At 41.8% G+C, this 18,587-nt stretch overlaps 1 long non-coding RNA gene across 1 annotated transcript; it reads left to right on the forward strand.

Moving 5' to 3' along the window:
* The first annotated feature begins 3,440 nt into the window (after positions 1-3,440).
* LOC135363170 (uncharacterized) lies at positions 3,441-17,979 on the forward strand. Its single transcript, XR_010408843.1, has 2 exons — positions 3,441-3,905; positions 8,847-17,979. It is a non-coding gene; the product is annotated as an uncharacterized LOC135363170 (long non-coding RNA).
* Positions 17,980-18,587: the final 608 nt, after the last annotated feature.

Genomic DNA, 18,587 nt, shown 5'->3' on the forward strand with positions numbered 1-18,587 from the left:
GCCATCTTTTCAAGCCTTTCTAATTTTCTAGCAAAACAAGATTTTCCAGGCTTATCTAATACTTTCTGTGTCCTAGACCTGGAATTTTTTCTCCACAGACTTCTGATTCCTTTTAAAGTGAAGAATGGTTTTTAGACACCAAAATCTGGGTACTAACTGTACTCATTGCTACTGGAATGTCATAGCTTCTAGTACTTCTCAGTGACAGGGCTGAAGTAGATACAGAGATATATCCAACAAAATATGTGTAAGACAAATATACTAAAAACTACATTACTGGGAGAAATTTTAAAAGACTAGAATAGATGGATAAATCCACTATGTTCATGGATTATAAGACTCATCATTATTAAGTTGTCAATTATGAAAATGTCTTAGCATCTTACAAAGCTGCAAGTCTATATATTGGCTGGGATTGTGGTCACATCTGGGGCTCGAATGGGGAAATATCGACTTCTGCACTCACACAGGTTGTTAGCAGAATTTGGTTCCTTGTATTTGTAAGACTGAGGGATCCATTCTCTTGCTGACAGGAACTCCTTGTAGGCTGTCAGCTGGAGGGTACCCACAGCACTTAGAAACTGCCTGCATTTCTTCATCATGTGGGATTTCTCCCCGTGATACAACTCACACCCACACACAAACCCACATATTTAATTTTTAACCTCCAATTCCATTTCAACACCACAATGTACCTTCTAGTCTTCCCCCTTCAATAGTGAGGAAACTGGATCCCATTATAAGTGCAAATATATTAATTTTCTCAAGCCTGGAATACACTGGAAGGTTGCAAAGGGGACAGAATATACTGTATGGGATTTGAATGAAAAAAAAAGCAGGTCAGTCACTGATATGAGGAATTCTTAATCGCAGGACACAAACTGAGGGTTGCTGGAGTGGGGGGTGGGGTGGGAGGGATGGGGTGACTGGGTAATAGACACTGGGGAGGGTATGTGCTCTGGTAAGCGCTGTGAATTGTGCAAGACTGTTGAATCTCAGATCTGTACCTCTGAAACAAATAATGCAATATATGTTAAGAAAAAAAAAAAAAAGGAAGAAGAAGAAGGTAGCAGGAGGGGAAGAATGAAGGGGGGGAAATCGGAGGGGTAGACGAACCAGACGATGGACTCTGAAAAACAAACTGAGGGTTCTAGAGGGGAGAGGGGTGGGAGGATGGGTTAGCCTGGTGATGGGTATTGAGGAGGGCACATTCTGCATGGAGCACTGGGTGTTATGCAACAAACGATGAATCATGGAACACTACGTCTAAAACTAATGATGTAATGTATGGGGATTAACATAAGAATAAAAAAATTAAAAAAAAAAAAAAGCAGGTCAGGAAAGATTTCATGACTCCTGTAATTTACATTCCTTTTTTTGAGAATTTGATCATCATTGATTTATTTTTTTCTAGTTGTATGATCAAAACCTCAACAGTAGAGGTAGGTAGAAGTCAAATCATGCGGAACTTTGTAAGCCACATTAGAGAGTTTGGGTTTTATTCTACTACGATGGGAATTGGAGGCCTTTCTGTTAGGCCTCCATTGTGCATTTGTTTGTTGTAAATAGCATTAACAGCATTTTTAAAGTTATTTCCTGATAATGTTTATTATTTACTCAATCTTCAACTCATTCTAAAACAAGATTGGGGATGCTTAGGGCAATCCATACCAGTAAGTTAAAACATTAAAAAATCTATCAGATAGGGATAAAAAATAAAATGGAGCTGGGAAACAAGAGGTCAGGGTGAGGTCACCTTTAAGAACTTTAAAGTTACAGAGATTTGTTACAAATTTTATCTGAGATCTCTGGAGACTAGAACAGTTTGAAATAACTCATCCCCCAAACCACTGTGATATGCTCACTTCAAGTAACCAGCCTTCACAAGAACCCCCAATCTGCCATGTATACCACACAGAATTCAGACTCGCTAATGGCAGAATCCACGGATTGTTTTTCTTGCAGTAACTTTTCAGAAAACTCTCTGGTTTCTGATAATTTAACCCTTTCAGGTTAAGAGAAAAATGGACAGTTAGATAGTGCTTGTTTATTTAATCAAGGCAGCCAGCTGAAGCAAACAATTCAAGCCAAAAATTCACTTCATTTTTTGTAGGAAAGTATAGTTTTAAATTATAACTGACCCTCTGTTAGGAGAAAGGCATGGATTTCCACAGGGAAAAACTGAGCACTGAGGACAAAGTCTCGAGTTCACGAGCACTGTAATCACACATCAGGATCACAGAACTCGCATTTTAAAATCTGATATAATTTATTGCACATTATTTCACATTCTACTGCTTTGCTTACTTTTTGTTGGTTTGTGGTTACTTGCATACATCAGTGAAGTTTCAGAAAAACTATAATTATAGAAGGACAATTATTTAATGCAGGAAGGATAAACCATTGCATTGGCGGGTTGGAAGACATTTTTTAAAGTTCTTATATTATCAATTTAATTATGCATTTCTATGTAGTAATACTCATTCTATGAGTAATGTCTAACATTCTTGCCAAGAATAGTTTGAAAGGACTTTGTTAAAAGTATGTCAGCTAAATCACTATGGGTATATCACTGCTAATGGTGTCGTTCACACGTTGTGAAACATACAACTCCGTATTTCATTCTGCCCCCAAATTAGGTCATTGCAAAATACCGTTATTAAAACTGCAAATTGCGGGACAAGGAGATGGAGATGAGAACAAAGCAAAAGGAAGACACCCATTCCTTTTTGGAAAGCATGATTGGGATAGGACAAAATAGAGTAGGAAAGCTGAGCCCTTTGAAACGGATACTTTTTTGTGGGGTGTGTGTTAATTCCATTTAAATATAAATGACTAATAAAACTTGGGCTAACCAGTCTGCTCTGTACTATCCGCGGGTAGCGTCTATGCTCTCTAACCTAATTGTACAGAGGTTCCCTTGTCTTCTGACTTCATACACAAACCATGATGATTATTTCAGTTTTACCTTTTCCTTTTCCCAGAAAATCTTGTTGCAGTCATAAAAAGGGAATGTTTGATGCAAAGACGCCTAATTTATAATTATTTGTGGTTATTAACAACATAGTAATTACGGAAATGCCTTTGTTGGAAGTTACCCACCAGGAGCCGCAAATCCGTGGCACACACCCCCGGGCTGCCTGGGCTCGGAGGAAGGTCGATCCCTGCGCCTTCCAGACCCCAGCCCTGGGGAGGAAAGCGAGGCCGGTCGGTCACTGTTCACTCAGACCTGAGAAAAGTCGCCAGGGTAGCCGCACCTCTTACTTTTGGTGGAAGGTTCCCCTGACTCCAGCTTTCAGGACTTGGGATGGGCGCACACATCGCGACTCTCCCTTTCCTACTGCGGGGCACTCTGCGAACACACCCCCAGTCACCTCTGCGCGCTCCCCGGAACCCGCTCAGCCCACAGCGCACCCCAGCGGCCGAGCGGCCTCCTTCCAGCGGCGGCCACGTAGCTGCCGGCGAGCTCGCCAGTTGCCTCCGCCGCCGCCTTGGAATCTGGGGCCCCGACGGCCGGCGAGACCCCGCCTCCGCCCGACCCCGGGGAGGCCGCGCGGCTGCTGCGCCTGCCCCAGCCGCCGCACCTGGGAGCGGTGATCACCAGGAGAGGTGGGGCGTGGCAAGAGGCTGGCCGGGCGCCGGAGCAGCTTCGCCAAAAGCCAGCCGGACCGGCGCAAGGCGGAGGGGGAGGGTCTCGGGGCAGAGGCCGGCTCCTCCGAGGGAGAGACCCCAGCTGGGGTGGAAAAGGGCACAAAGCAGCTGCACAGACGCTGGGCGCGGATCATGGAGCGGGCCAGCCCCGGCTCCGGGGAGTCGAAGCTGCAGCGGGACCAGGATTCCGTGGAAGCGTGGCTGGATGATCACTGGGACTTTACCTTCTCTTACTTTGTTAGGAAAGCCACCAGGTAAGAAGAGGGCCCCTGGAAGACCCACCCGGGGCGCTGAGAGTGACCTGGGGGCTCATCTCTCTCCCTTACTGAACTTTCCTCTTCCTTTACCATTAAACGACCTCGGTTCCCAGGCCCTTTGCTTTTGAAGTAGGTCTTTGGTCCTGCTAGGGTGTAGACACCTCGACTTTATGGCTAGTACAGTCGAAAAGCCCAAGCGTGGGATTCGATCCAACTTGCTCAAAAAGTTCAATGCAAAAATGTACATGCGGACCCCCCCCCCCCCCCACACACACACAGCCCGGCTGCCCCGGTATTCCCTGAGAGCAAGATTATTTACATACATCCGCGCTCACGGGCCTTCCCCCAGCCCTTCTTTAGCCTCCCAGTCCCCCTAAATCTCCTCAGCGAAACCAAAACAGTTTTGAGCCCCTTCCCTGCGGCTCCGGAAGCACCATTTCCAACTCGGTCCCAGCAGCTCCGCTCCTCCCCCGTCCCCCCTCGCCCTGGCCCTTGGCGGGGCGGGGAAGTCGGGGTAGGGGCGAGACCACGAGGAGCCCAAAGGCAGCAACATGCCGGAATCTTCCCAGAGTAAGCGCTGTCGCCTTTTGCCCCTTTCCAGTCCCTTGCTTGGCCCGGCGCTTCCTTTCACTCTCTCTTGCTCCCAAGGCGGCGCCGCTGGAAGGGCTCCGCAGAGGGGTTCGCGGCGCGCACACAAAGGGCGCTGGGGAGGCGCGGCGGGAGCCGACAGCGGGGCGCTGACGGGTCCCGCGCAGCCCCAGCCGACCCCAGAGGCCAGCTCTTCCCGGTCGAGAGCCAAGCGCCGGGGCGGCCGCTGCCGAGGGCGGGGCGGAGGGTGCCTGTCCTTTGGGAGGTGGCTGCCCGGGGGGCAGTTGGGGCGCGCGTGGGAAACGCTCCCGGAGAGTTGGGGAGGAATTGAGGTGGAAGCCGAGGAAGGAGGGGCCGGAGCGGAGAGTGGAGGCGGGCGGATGCCCTGAAGCCTGAGGAGTTGGTGGGAAGCCGCTGGCGCGGGCAAAGGCTTCTGCACGCGGACTCCGACTGCCTCCAGGACGCGCCTCTTTGGAGAAGAGTCCCGAACCCGCCGCCGCCGCCGCCGCCGCCTCCAGGCAGCGGCCGTCGGGCAGCTGGCGCGGGCTGCCTTGGCCGCCAGGAAAGCGCTCTCAAGGCGGTGATGGTGGAGCGGCCGGCCGAGGCCCGGCGCTGGGCTCCCCCCCGCCGGCGGTCGGCCTCCGCTCTGCCGGGCGCTCCCCGCCAGGGGGCGGCGCAGCGCGGAGCGAGCGGGCTGCGGCGGGCGGCGGCCCGGTGGCGGGGTCGGTAAGGGAGCAGGCGTCGAGTCACCGCCTCCCCTGGGCACGTCGTCGCCCCCCGGCGCCTCCCGGAGTCCAGAGTCTGCGGAGGCCGCGTGGTCTGCACGTGGACCTTCCTATGTTTGCTGTGTTGCCCTTTGGAGACAAAACAAGGTAGTCCCTTCAGCCTCCCCCCACTTGCCACTTTACCTTGGGGGCGCCCAGCGGGGGGCGGGGGGGCAGAGGGATGCTTCATTGAAAATGGACTGTCTGATATTTTTGTCTTCCTTTATGCTCTTACGGTGTATTCCTTTGGGATTTTAGAAGGGGCTCTTTTTAAGGCAGTTTCTCCTAAACGAGTTTGTGTCGATTTCATCCCTTTCGGGGGTTTTGGACCGAGGCGATAGCTTAGGGCAAATCTTATCTCTTCTGTTTAATTACTCCGCCCTCCTTTTAAAGTCCTCTTTCCCCGCTTTGGCTGTCTTCCTTCAAAATCTGAATCTGGAGCAACCAGAGGATAAACCCTGAAAAGAAAAGTGGTTTCTTTTCAAAGGACAGTTTCCTGCGAGTTCGGGGTGAGGCACGAAGGCCATCTAGATCTGGAACTATTGATTGTTGTGGGCCCCCAGTTTTCAAAGGTCACCTGCTACTCCGAGGCCATCTGTCCCTAGTTTCCTTTCACCCTTGCGCACTTCCACTTTTCTGCCCCCATTGAATGGGGAGCGGGCAGGAGAGCTGGGCTGATTTTTTTCAGTGTGTCAGGCTGTTCTTTGGAGATGTTCTGTAGGCAGATTATTAGTAGTTGAAAGAAAAAAGTGATTTGTCTTACAAGTCAACATCAGTGTCCTCTTCTTTTTTTCCTTCTCTCCCTTTAAAGACAGAAACTTAGGATAGTTTGGTGATCTTTTTAAGTAGTCATACATAAGAACACTTCACTCAGAGCCTGCCAAATCTTTGAAAGTAACATTTTATTGGAAGTTAAATGGAAGGGGTTACATTTAATTTTCTTTTCACATTACTTTTTCTCCCAAGTAGCACAGGATTACAGTCCTCATTTCTCAAAGTTACACTTTTCTGTGTAAAATTCAGATCATCTGAAACTCTGTATAAAGACTTTTTTAGTTACGGTTTTTATATTATAGTTGATGTTGACAATAGGCTGACCACTTTCTATGACATGTATGTGTATATATATTCTTATATATTTCTAAGAGTTTATGTTGAGTAAAACGTGGAAAACGAAAGTGTAAAATATTTAAGAGTAGTACAGGCCCTCCTTAAGTATAAAGTGCTGAAAGTTGTCAGTTTAAAGAATACGACCTAAGAGCTTGTGTGTAGTCAGAGGTTCCTGTTTGGGCTTATATTTGGTGGCATTAACTAGAGATTTAAGATTGAGAGATTAGACAGTAGTTGATTATAAAAATTCCAAACTTCTAAACCCAGTGTGATTCATATGGTTGTGGTAAAAACTTATTGCAGACATTTTAACTTTATAGCTAGGATTTTTTTTTTTTTCTTTTAACTAGAAGCTGTTACTCTGCTTTTATCCTTTTTGTTACACTCTGTAAGTGTAAAATGAGTACTGTGTGTGATTCAGGACCCCATGAGACAGTTCTGTAGAAACATTTAACATGTTTTTAAATTTAAAATAAATTTGGATTCACTTAGATTGGCCATCTGTGCCGGTAAACAGGCATGTTGATGGAACTACTTCCATGCATGACATTCATGCATGCTTTTTTATCCTATTCCCAAACTGAATGATCTGTACTCAGTAGTAGTCACTGAACAGAATGAAGGTTTCTGGCATCCCTAAATTCTCATTTAAATACCTGTGAATTTTGGTTGACCTTGAAAGCAGTTCGGCTGCTATATTACATTGTTTCCTATAACTATCTTCAAATACAGAGCTAAGCACCTAGTTCAAAGCTACAAGCTTGGAGCATAGATGCTTTTTAGTAATCACAGCCTGTTGATGTGAATTTGAGTGTCAGTTGAACAATTCATAACATAATCTATTGGCATAAAAATTAACTGGAGACTAGTAAACTACAACATACGGAAACTCCCACCCTCACCATTCTAGACAACTTTGCAGTTCTACCCGCCTGAGATACTACTGTGTTAATTAAGGGCTCTAATCTTCATGCTTTTGCAAATGAAGGCTTCCGGGTGCTAATGCCACTTTAACAGCTGTTGTTATTCTTGACAGCATATTAAAATAATGTTACCTTTCATTAGTTACTAATCATTTCTGCCATTGTGGGTTATGTTTTAGATCATTTAGTATTGTAGGGGTAACGTGATTGACTTCTTATTGCTTTGTTTTGTACTAGGCAAAAGCTTGAGAATATTTGACATATAATGGAAATAGGAGTTACTAATGAGGACCAGTTTTTATGACCGCTTGGATCAAAGTCCAGAAACCGAAGTTTTACACTTCCATGTAACTTTCTATGAGAGACTTTTTACTTGACACTGCAAAACTGTGCTGAATTAGTTGACATTCTGGGTCCTGTGTTTGAGACTTTTTTCTTTTCTCTTTTCTTTCTTTCATATTTTTTTCTTATCTCTAAAAGCTGTAACATTTTTATTGGCAAGATATTTGTATTAAAATCAGATGATGGATATAAAATAAATATTGCCATCCACTTTTTAAAAACACTGTTTCTGTAATTACATAGGAATATAGTTTTCAATTTTCAAACAAATGATTTGTTAAGCATATTTTATTAAGCTGTCAGTAGTGTTGAAGATAATAAAACCCTGTGGTTATTGACTCAGTGTGACTTTAATATTATTTATAATATTTTTTATGATGGTAATTCTGATGCAGGAATGACCTTTTCTTTTTGTATTGTTTATAAACAGGGTTCATATGGTCAGCTTTAAGCTGCTTTTTTAGTGCCCTGAAAGTACTCATGTGTATCAGATTCTTTCCTCCTAAAAGAAGCTGTAGGAGCCCTTATAATGATGTTTCCCATTGCCCTTCTATCGCTAGTGTTCTCAGGGTTTCAAATTCAGATCCATTTTAGAGTCTGCAATGCAAGGTCATGATTCCTAACAATGTGGTAGAATTAATGCAGTGGCAATTATTCATAGTTGCATATCTCAAAATAAATCTATTTGCTTAGCTAACAAAAACTTAAGTAGGCATATAGTACAATTCAGTAGCTTTTTTTCAGATCTGTGAAAATGGCTGATATTTTCATAAGATCATGTTTTCAACACCTCAAGGTGTACAATTTTTAGCATTTTGAATATGGTGTGCAACAAAATTTTCTTTTAAAGTAATTCCACCTAAATATTTAAGTATTTAAAATATCTGAAACTGACCCTCCCCCCTCTCATGTGCTCTCTCTCATTCTCTCTCTCTCTCAAATAAATAAATTCCTTTTTTTTTTTTAAAGATTTTTATCCATTTACTTGACAGAGAGAGACAATGAGAGAGGAAACACAAGCAGGGGGAGTGGGACAGGGAGAAGCAGGCCCCCCGCGGAGCAGGGAGCCCGATGCGGGGCTCGATCCCAAGACCCTGGGACCACGACCTGAGCTGAAGGCAGACGCCCAACGACTGAGCCACCCAGGCGCCCCAATAAATAAAATCTTTAAAAAAAAACCCAAACCAGGTTTTGGCGTCTTCTTCCCTCAGGCCGGTCTAGTAGACCACAACTACACACGCCCAGCCGGGACCCTGCGGAGCTTGACCACCCAGAACTGGGCGACCACGCCTACCCCCTGCGCCTGCGGACAGGCCAGCTCCGAAAAGCGCCCAGAGGACCTGCAGGCCCCGCCCCACGGGGCGGGGCCTAGAGGCTCATCGCGCCTGCGCGGAGGCCCGAGGGCGTGCTGCGCCGTTACTTTTGAAACGAGTGGCGGGGAACTGCTGTGGGCGTCTCTGCTGTCGCTCTCTGCCGGGGGAAAGCGCACTCCTTCGTCTGTAGGACTGGCCATGGCGCTGCAGCTCTCCCGGGAGCAAGGCATCACCCTGCGCGGGAGCGCCGAAATCGTGGCCGAGTTCTTCTGTAAGTCGTCCTCGCGCAGGCCGGAGGGCGGGGTGAACTGAGGCCAGGCCGCCCGGTAGGCCCGGGGCTCAGCCGCGGAGGCGGGGGAAGCGGGAGGGGGTGGAGGGGAGGCCGCGAGGCCGCGAGGCCGCGAATTAAGCTCTCTCTGCCCCAGCCTCCTGCCCGGCGGGAGAATCTAGGAAGAAGCGGATGCAGACGCCGCCTCCGGGCTCCTTGCTAATGGTGGAGCTTGAGGCCTAGGTGCTGCTGAGGCCTGCGGCGCGATGTAGCCCCTCCACCTGCAGCGTTGCTTTCAACTACAGAGCCAGGCACTTTCCGCCCGCCCCCAGCCTCCGCGACTTCAGACGGAGTAGGACCGGGGTGGGGGCCACGTATATTTTTAACAACCCCTCGGCCCCTCTTTGATTCTGGTATTGGCGGTGATGGACTAGAGTTAGGAAACGCCATTCCGGACCAGGACAGTTGTGCCTTCTGATAGGATCTGGCAGGACTTGTGAGGAGAAAAGGAGGAAAAAGAGGGAAAGGTTTGCTGAGAGCATTGCAGAGAACAGTTAATCAGTTGCTAACTGAGATGCAAAAGCCTATTTTGACAGCCTCTAACCACATAATCTGAATTGGGACTTGGATTACAGTGAGTTGTAGTACTACTTTGACAGTAGATTAATGCAGTTTGGCGTTTTTCTCTTTTTTTGCCACAGAAATGCAGGTATCGTGTTCTCTCTTAATTAGAAGCAAGGTTTTAAGAATGTTTAATGCCACTTTTTAGGAATACTTTTATTACAGCCCATCAGGGGCTGTAACTTTAACCTACGAATTGGTGTGGGAGGGAGACACAATTCAATCTATGGCAAGCAGCAATAGTTCAGCTCTCCCCACCGCGGCGTGCACTCACGCACACGCGCACGCACGCACGCATTCTCGCGCACGCCCGCACGCATTCTCGCGCACGCACGCATTCTCGCGCACGCACGCACGCATTCTCGCGCAGGCACGCACTCACAAGGCGCGGCCCCGGGAAAGGGGACTAGAGTTTATGTGTCCTACCGTCAGCAGCTGGGAAGCTGTGTAGGCCCCTCTCTTCCTTCTCCAGGCCTTACAGGGGTCCTAGCCTGCTGCAAGGGGTAAGTTAAAGGGGTTTATGGAAGATCTTGCGGCACACTGGGCAACACTCCATCTGGTCAGCCATCAAAAGAGTTCTAAAGATCATTGAGTAAAAAATATATTCACTGGACATAGATTGGAAAAACAGCCAGTCTGCTTAGTCCCTGGGCCCAAGACATGGACAGTATTTGGAGGCAAGAGTACAACATAAGGAAATCATCAGAAGCACAGGCAAAGAATTATGTACCAGGATGTTCATAGAAGCATTATTTAAAGTTGCAGAACAACCAAAAAAAAAAACCTGGACTCAAACCAAATAGCCCAAAATATGGGATAGTTAAATAAGATGGGCTATTAAACAGACATTAAATATTATGTTTTCAAAATATATTTAATTAAATGGAAAAATACCAGATACTGTAAAGTTAAAAAACATGCACAGCCGTATATATAGTATGTTTTAAATCAGTGTCAAAAGTGCTACGTTCAAAATGAGCCGAGACTTGTGAAAAATACTTAGGACAATATAAAATACTCTTCCATCATATTTTAGGCAATGAGAAAAGACAAGGCAGGAAAAGAACCGTACTGCTTGGGGAAGAGAGCAATTTGCTAACAAACATTAGAATTTCTTTTTCTCCAGCCAGGAAAATGATCTTCAAATTCTACAAATAGAATATGCAAAGAAAACGTAAATTTCAACACCAAATGGTGAAGAAAGCTAGTAGTCCATAGTTTAGATAAAGATAAAAATCCTGTGTTTGTGTACCATCACATCTATGACACTGGGCACATTGGCACATAATACCATCTCAGTTAAACTTGTGACAAACAACTAAGTATAAGAATGAATACAATGAATACGCACTGAGAAGTATTCAAAATGGTGGTTATCAGTAGCTTAGAAGTGGGAGATATGCAAAGATAATTGATTAAAGGGTATAAGCTTCCAGTTACAGGATTAGCAAGTTCAGGGGCACCTGAGTGGCTCAGTGGGTTAAGCATTTGCCTTTGGCTCAGGTCATGATCCCGGGGTCCCGGCATTGGGCTCCCTGCTCAGTGGGGAGCCTGCCAGGGAGCCTGCTTCTCCCTCCCTCCTCGCTCTTGCTCTCTCTCGCTATCTCTGTCTCTCTCAAATAAAAAAATAAAATTTTGAAAAAAACTAAGATTAACAAGTTCTGGGGCTCTAATGTATAACATGGTGATTACAGCTAATAATACTTTGTATTATATATGTTTATTTATATTTATATTATTATAGCTAATAATACACTTTAAAGTTGGTAAAAGAGTAACTCTTAAATGTTCTCACTACAAAAAAGAAATGGTAATTATGTGACAGGACAGAGGAGTTAGCCATAGGATTATGACTTAGTCATAATCATTTTGTAATACACAAGTTTATTAAATCAACACCCTGTATACCTTAAACTTACACAATGTTATATGTCAATTCCCTCTCAATAAAGTGGGGTAAAATTTTTTAAATATATATTTTTTAAAGTATCAAGGACTTCAAAAAAATTCAGTGATATATCGAGTTGCTCAAAAAATGTCCAGGTATGTCCTCAGTATTTGTAGATAAATTTCAAAACATCAACGAATCTCTTGAACGGTTTCAGAAGAGTGTGTAGAGATTTTCCAATAATTTATCCTGGAAATGAAAATTGATGTATTCGATACATTCAATCCTAAAGACCAAGGAGATGTTAGAGCAGATTGCCATACAGGTGATTGATCAGAAGGGATTGTCGTGCTTAATGTCAAAACAATTATATATCCTTTTAACCATATGTGACCCAACAGAACTCAGCCTCTGCTGGTAATTGTCTTTCATTATTTGGTTAAAAAATTTTTTTTTAACAAAAATAGGGAACCACTGGAGATTTTTGAACAGGGAAACACCTCTCATTGATAAAGATCAGTCAGTTCTGTACCTAATACACTGGAAATTGAAGAGACTGGAGGCCTAAAGATCAAGCATATGACAAACTAGAATATTCTAGGTAAAAGCAGTAATAGGGTAAGAAATACAAAGTAAAAGTCAAAAGGGTGTTAATAGTAGAGACATAAAGAGAAAAGCAGCAGTACAACTGACCTAGCTGGAAGATGGAAACAGAAAAAATCAGAGACTATGCCAAGATTTCAAAATTGGATGGCTAAGTGAATAGTTGTGCCATGACTAGAAAGAAGAAAGTCGTGTTTCCTAACTTAGAGTGAGGTGATGCTTAATTCGATTATTACTCATTATACGTTGGAACTCTCAAATAGCGCATTGAGATTATGGACCCGGCCCTCTGGAGAAAAGTATATGCAGTCCTGCGCCTACACCGTGACGGAACCCGGGAGGTGGGGGTGTGGGGGTGGGGGGGCGCCGAGGTTGTGCACATAGCCTGCTGGGCCAGGTGGAGCACGCCATCTGCTGTGACTGATATTCGCAAAAATGAGTCCCCGTGTTCTACGAAAAAGAAGTTCATTGAGTTTTGAGTGTAGTCCACGTCCACTAACTGCTTCCTCTTATTCCATTCTTTACTGTGTGCTGAAGACCCATCAACGAATAAAGCAGTCTCTTGAGATTGCCACGAAGCACAAAATTTTAGAGATTTTTTTCAGTATTCTCTATATAAGAATAACAGTGTGTTGTAGAAATATTTCTATCAGAAATAGTAAAAAAAAAATAGGCTTGTCATTTAAATGCATATTCTTCGGATATCTGGGAAGTGTACTGGCATGGAACAAACTTTTCTTGAGCAATGCTGGGAAAATGAGGTGTTGCTGTATTGGGTTAGTGATATTAAATCAGAGATTATATGTAGACAGTGAAGGGATTGAGAAGTAATTTTGGTTTCCTTTTCAGAACGGGGGGATCAGAGAGATTTTTTTTTTTAATAATAATCATCAAGTACGGTAATGGCAAACACTCTGAAAATATTAAGTGTTGCAAGCAATTTATTATGTCTATTACATTCTCAGAAAGACAATCAGTCAATATTGCAATCTTAAATATAAACTTGCAGAGTGCTAAATCCTCTTGCAAACTAAACTTCAAAACCCTCAACGATGATTGTCTATAATAAACAAGGCAGAGTAGTTTACTTATGGCCCAAAGTTAGACTTTGAAGTTCACTTTTAAAGAACGTATTTGATAGTAGTTCTCCAAAAGAATGTTAATTACGAAAATGAAAGGATGGATTAAGTCCTGTAAAATTTTATTTTTCAAAGAAATGCTTCAATGCCTCCTTTGATATATGACTCATTTCACCACTTTAAAAGACATAGCAACAGTAAAAACTTCTTTAAAATTAGCAAATCAAAAATTCTAAAATCTCATGATCTGTGTTCACCTCAAAATCATAATACCATAATGATTGCAAGGATGACATTATTGTATGTACCACAAAGAAAGGAATAAAAACAAAGCTACACAAGTTATAACACGTGTTTTTTGTAGCTCAGAACTTTCACTACATACTTACTGAAAGAGCTTTATAATACCTACTGAGGTATAGGTTTTTATCTTATGCCCTGCTTGAATCTATATAAAAATGAAACTGTAAGAGGGGCGCCTGGGTGGCTCAGTCAGTTAAGCATCCGGAGGACTCTTGGTTTGGGCTCAGGTCATGGTCTGGGGCTCATGGGATCCAGCCCCAGATTGAGCTCCAGGCTCAGGCAGGAGTCTGCTTGTCCCTCTCCCTACCCTTGCCCCTCCCCCTGCTCCCTGTTCACGTGCATGTGTGCTCGAGCTCTCTCAAATAAATAAATAAAATCTTAGAAAAACAATAAAGTATAAGCAAAACAAATCGGTTAGGGTATTCCTAAAGCTTACTCCCATCCCAAATCCAGTATTTCCAAACATGTTCAACTCAGAGTCATGGATGACCATGTTTCCCACACAATACTATCATCTATGCTATCAAGAGTGCTGGTCCTACAGTATCGTCTCTGCAATTTTATTCCAAGTTGCTGATATTCATACTGTAAGTTTTTATGCACGTGGACTAGCAATGACAAGGACATCAGAACCACAAGACACAACCTGTTTCCAGAAATGTGAAAATGTAAAAAGAAATGTAAATGTTAGAATCTTTGAAATATGATGTATCTTAAGAGCTAAGATATAGTAAAGAAATTTGATTTACAGCTCTAATTTCTGACCCCCTCCCCTCATGGAAGTAGAGTTGATACACGGTTCCATTAGTTTCAGGTGTACGACCCAGGGATTCAGTGACTCTACACCTGGTGCTGTGCTCACCATTCAGCTCTAATTTCTTACAGGCTCTTGGACTTTCTTCGCTGTTCACCAGAAACTGTAAATCTGACATTTGCAAAGTGTTAACCTACTCTAAAGGGTGAATTTGGAACTTTAAAAAGGAAAGCAGTGGCCTTTCTACTGCTTCAGTGATGTCAGCACCAACAAAGGTAGCAGCCCCGGCATCCTCACCAGCTAAGGCAAAACCATCTATTTGGACTTACGTCTTCGGACCTGTTAAATTTATGTAGAACTGAACTCATCCTATCCCCACATTCCCAAGATTTTTAAAACAAACAAACAAGCAAAGTCCTTGCTTCTCGGAGGTTATAAGTAAATCTAAGGGAAATGGTGTTTTCTGTTGGGGTTGTTTGTTTGTTTGTTTGTTTTGAGAAAACATTGTCATCTTATTTCAAGTTATAGACTGACTTCTAGAAATGAGATTCAAATTTTTTGAGGCTATAAACACCGAGCCAAGCAATACTCTTGAAGTAAACATCCTAGAAGTCAGACTAGTATGATACATATGATTAAGGCATTGCTGTGCTCACTTTTGCAAGTTTATACTTAAACCAGAGAAAATCAGCTACAAGATGAATCTAAACAAATAGTATGCCGGAATATATTATGTACACTGAAATTTTAGTTTTTTAGCGTTCATAGCGGTAATGACTCAGATCAGCTTTGATATTTTTTTTTCAAACTTACCAAATATCCCAGAAAGTAAAAACACAGAAATAGCAAAATATTTTTTAGAATTTAAATGTAAAATGTTTTTAAATGCTAAATTCTGATCTGTTTGCCACTGGGAAAATCACATAATTTGCAACTAGATTCTGAGAAAGGGGGATTAGGAAAAAAAGTAAAGAGCGAACGATATGTTTTACTAGACATTTTCTTCATGTATGTTTATTACTTCTTTAAGAAACATAAGTTTTATCAATCTTTAGTTAAAAGCATGAAAGAAAAGCAATCTAAAATGGGTCAACTGAAAAAATATATATAACAACGAAACGCTAAAAATGAAATTACATTAGCATGTACCTGTATTTCAAATAGGAAAGTAGATTTAGCTTGAGATGATATTCAAAATCTTAAGTGCTGGGCACAGACACCAATCAATGAGAATGGCACTGCTCTCAATGGCCGGAACAACCATATATATTATCAACTGGATACCAAGCCAGCAAGTCAGCCTGTGATGTGCTCCACCAATTGCTCAACATCCCAATATATGGGAGAAATAAATGCAAGATGTCTACTACTTTTTGTTTGTTTTACTTACTAGAAGATTTTTGCATTTTCTTGGATCAGTTAATGTGGGGCAAAATGTTTAGAAAACAATGTGCACATTTTCCATTGATAGGCAAGAGATGATAGAGATATGGTGGCCAGTTACTCGAATTACTAGAGATGACAGGACCATCCAACAGAGGGAGGGAAGAAAAGGAATTCAGAAAAATGACAACAGAGAAGAAAGATGGCTAATGAGAAATTTCTAGTAGCCAACATGGCGAGAGGACTTTTAGGAACTACTGTCCTGATTTAATTTGCTTTTTTAATTCTTTCTGTGTTTAATCCTCCTGTATTAACCATGAAACCTATGCTACTTACATAAATACCCTTGTTGTAGTATAGCTTGGGGAAACTAAAAACCCAAGGCTGAGTCCTATACTTAAGAAAGAAGAGAAAGAAAGAAAGAAAGAAAGAAAGAAAGAAAGAAAGAAAGAAAGAAAGAAGAAAGAAAGAGAAAGAAAGAAAAAGGAAAGAAGCAGAGTAGGAAAAGGACAGAACCTAAGGAAAATTACAAATAGGAATTGAGAAATATACAAGAGTAGTAATTTAGAGCAGGCTGGAAATCATCCCACCCTAACCAAGAATTAATAGAAATACCGAGTAAGGCAATAGGCCTCTCACAATACTTAAAATGGGAGTTCATCTATTACATTTGGACATAGAAAAAAACTGTAGGTAATATCAAAAAGCTGGAGTACATGGGACATCTTTGCTTCACTATATAACACTTTACCATATAATAATGGTTGTCATTAGTTTCTTACTTCCCATGTGTCAAAGAACCTAAAAAGCTATTTTAGAATAAGTAGATTTATGGCTTATTTTGTATTTATATCTTTGACTCAATGTTTTCTACTATGTTTCATCATTTCACAATATGAAATATTTCCATCAAAAAAAAAAAAAACCAAAAAAACCCCCCAAAAAACCCTCCTCTCTCATCCTAAAAATACACCCAAATCAATCAGTGTTATTCTCACTCAAATGCATAGATAGGCTGTCACGTACTTACGGACCGCTTGGATGGAAATACAAAAAAGGAACATTTTTAATGTCAGTTAAGAATAATCACTCGTATGGACCATAACTGACACTGAAACCAGTTTCTTCGTCAATGTTTGTGTAGGAGATGGCTTGGAAATGGACCAACTTTTTAAGGCCCACCTGTGTCAAATTGGTCTAGAGGTAAGGATCATGCGATGCAGATAACATTTTTATTTACTTCTTGGAATTCTATTCTACGTCTAAATACTTGACATAAAAAATCCTAGAATATTGCAATTTAGAATATTTGAGTGAAGTAAGCAAGTTAGACAAAACAAAAGGTTGAAGAACATTATGAATCCCCACATCAGATAAGATCCTTGATTTTTGTGAGGTGATATACTTGCCAGTAAAATAGCATTAGGTAGAACAAATAAAGAACAGAACAAATAAATGGAACAAAGTTGAAGAGTTGAAGAATCCTAAGTATAACTCCAATCACTGCTGTTTCAGAGGACGAGCAATAAACTTCTCAAGAGAGAAAATAAAGTAGATTTTGGTTTCTATGTGGGTATTAACAACTTGGCATCCACGAAAAAGTGATATATACTCATAGGGAGGCACTTGATTTTCAACTAATCCTAAAACAATTCAATTTAGCAAAACTCTACTGGTAAAGGCCATTTTACAATTGATTTTTTGTGTGTTGATTTTGTGTCTTACAAACTTGCAAAATTCACTTATTAGTTTGAATAAGTTTTTGCAGATTCAATTGGATTTTCTACAGAGACGATCTTGCCATCTGTCAATAAAGATAGTTGTACTTCTTCCTTTCCAATCTGTAGGCCTTTGGATTTTGAGGGAGTACAATATTGAATATAAGTGGTGAAAGCATACAACCTTCACTTGTTCCTGGTCTTAGAGAGGAAAATACTCAGTCTTTCATCATGGAGTATAATTTTAAATAAGGTTTTTTATAATTCTTTAGCAGGCTCAGGAAGTTCTCTTTTAATCCTAGCTTTCTGAAAGATTTTAACAAGGAATGGATGTTGGATTTTGTCAAATGCTTTTTCTGCATATATTTGAGCTTATCATTGGGTATTAAATTGATAGATTTTTCAAATATTAAACTATCCTTGCATTCCTGGGTTTATCTTGGTCATGACATATTATCACTTCTGTATACTGCTGTAATAGATTTTTTTATTATGTTAATCACCATACATTACATCATTAGTTTTTGATGTAGTGTTCCATGATTCATTGTTTGCTGTAATTGATTTTTAAAAATTTTCTTTGATAGTTTATGTCTTTCAAGAAATTTGTCTATACCAATTAAGTTACCTTAATTATTAACATGAAATTATACATAATATTCCCCTATTATCTTTCTTCTTTTAGATCAAAATGACATATAACATTGTATTAGTTCTAAGTATACAACATAATGAAAAAAAAATAATTAAAAAAAATAAATAAGTATACAACATAATGATTTGATATATGTATATATTGTAAAATGATCACCACAATAAGTTTAATTAACATTCATCACTGTACCTAGGTACAATTTTTCTCTTAGGATGAAAACTTTTAAGATTTACTACTCTCTTAGCAACTTTCAAATATACAGTATAATAGTGTTAACTATAGTAACCGTCCTGTACATTACATCCCCAGGGCTTATTTATCTTATAACTGGAAGTTTAGATCTTTTGACCTCTTTCAACCATTTTTT

The sequence above is a fragment of the Mirounga angustirostris genome, unplaced genomic scaffold (assembly GCF_029215605.1).
Source record: "Mirounga angustirostris isolate CCGP_5_RB_7025 unplaced genomic scaffold, mMirAng1.0.hap1 SCAF_36, whole genome shotgun sequence".
Classification (NCBI taxonomy): Eukaryota; Metazoa; Chordata; class Mammalia; order Carnivora; family Phocidae; genus Mirounga; species Mirounga angustirostris.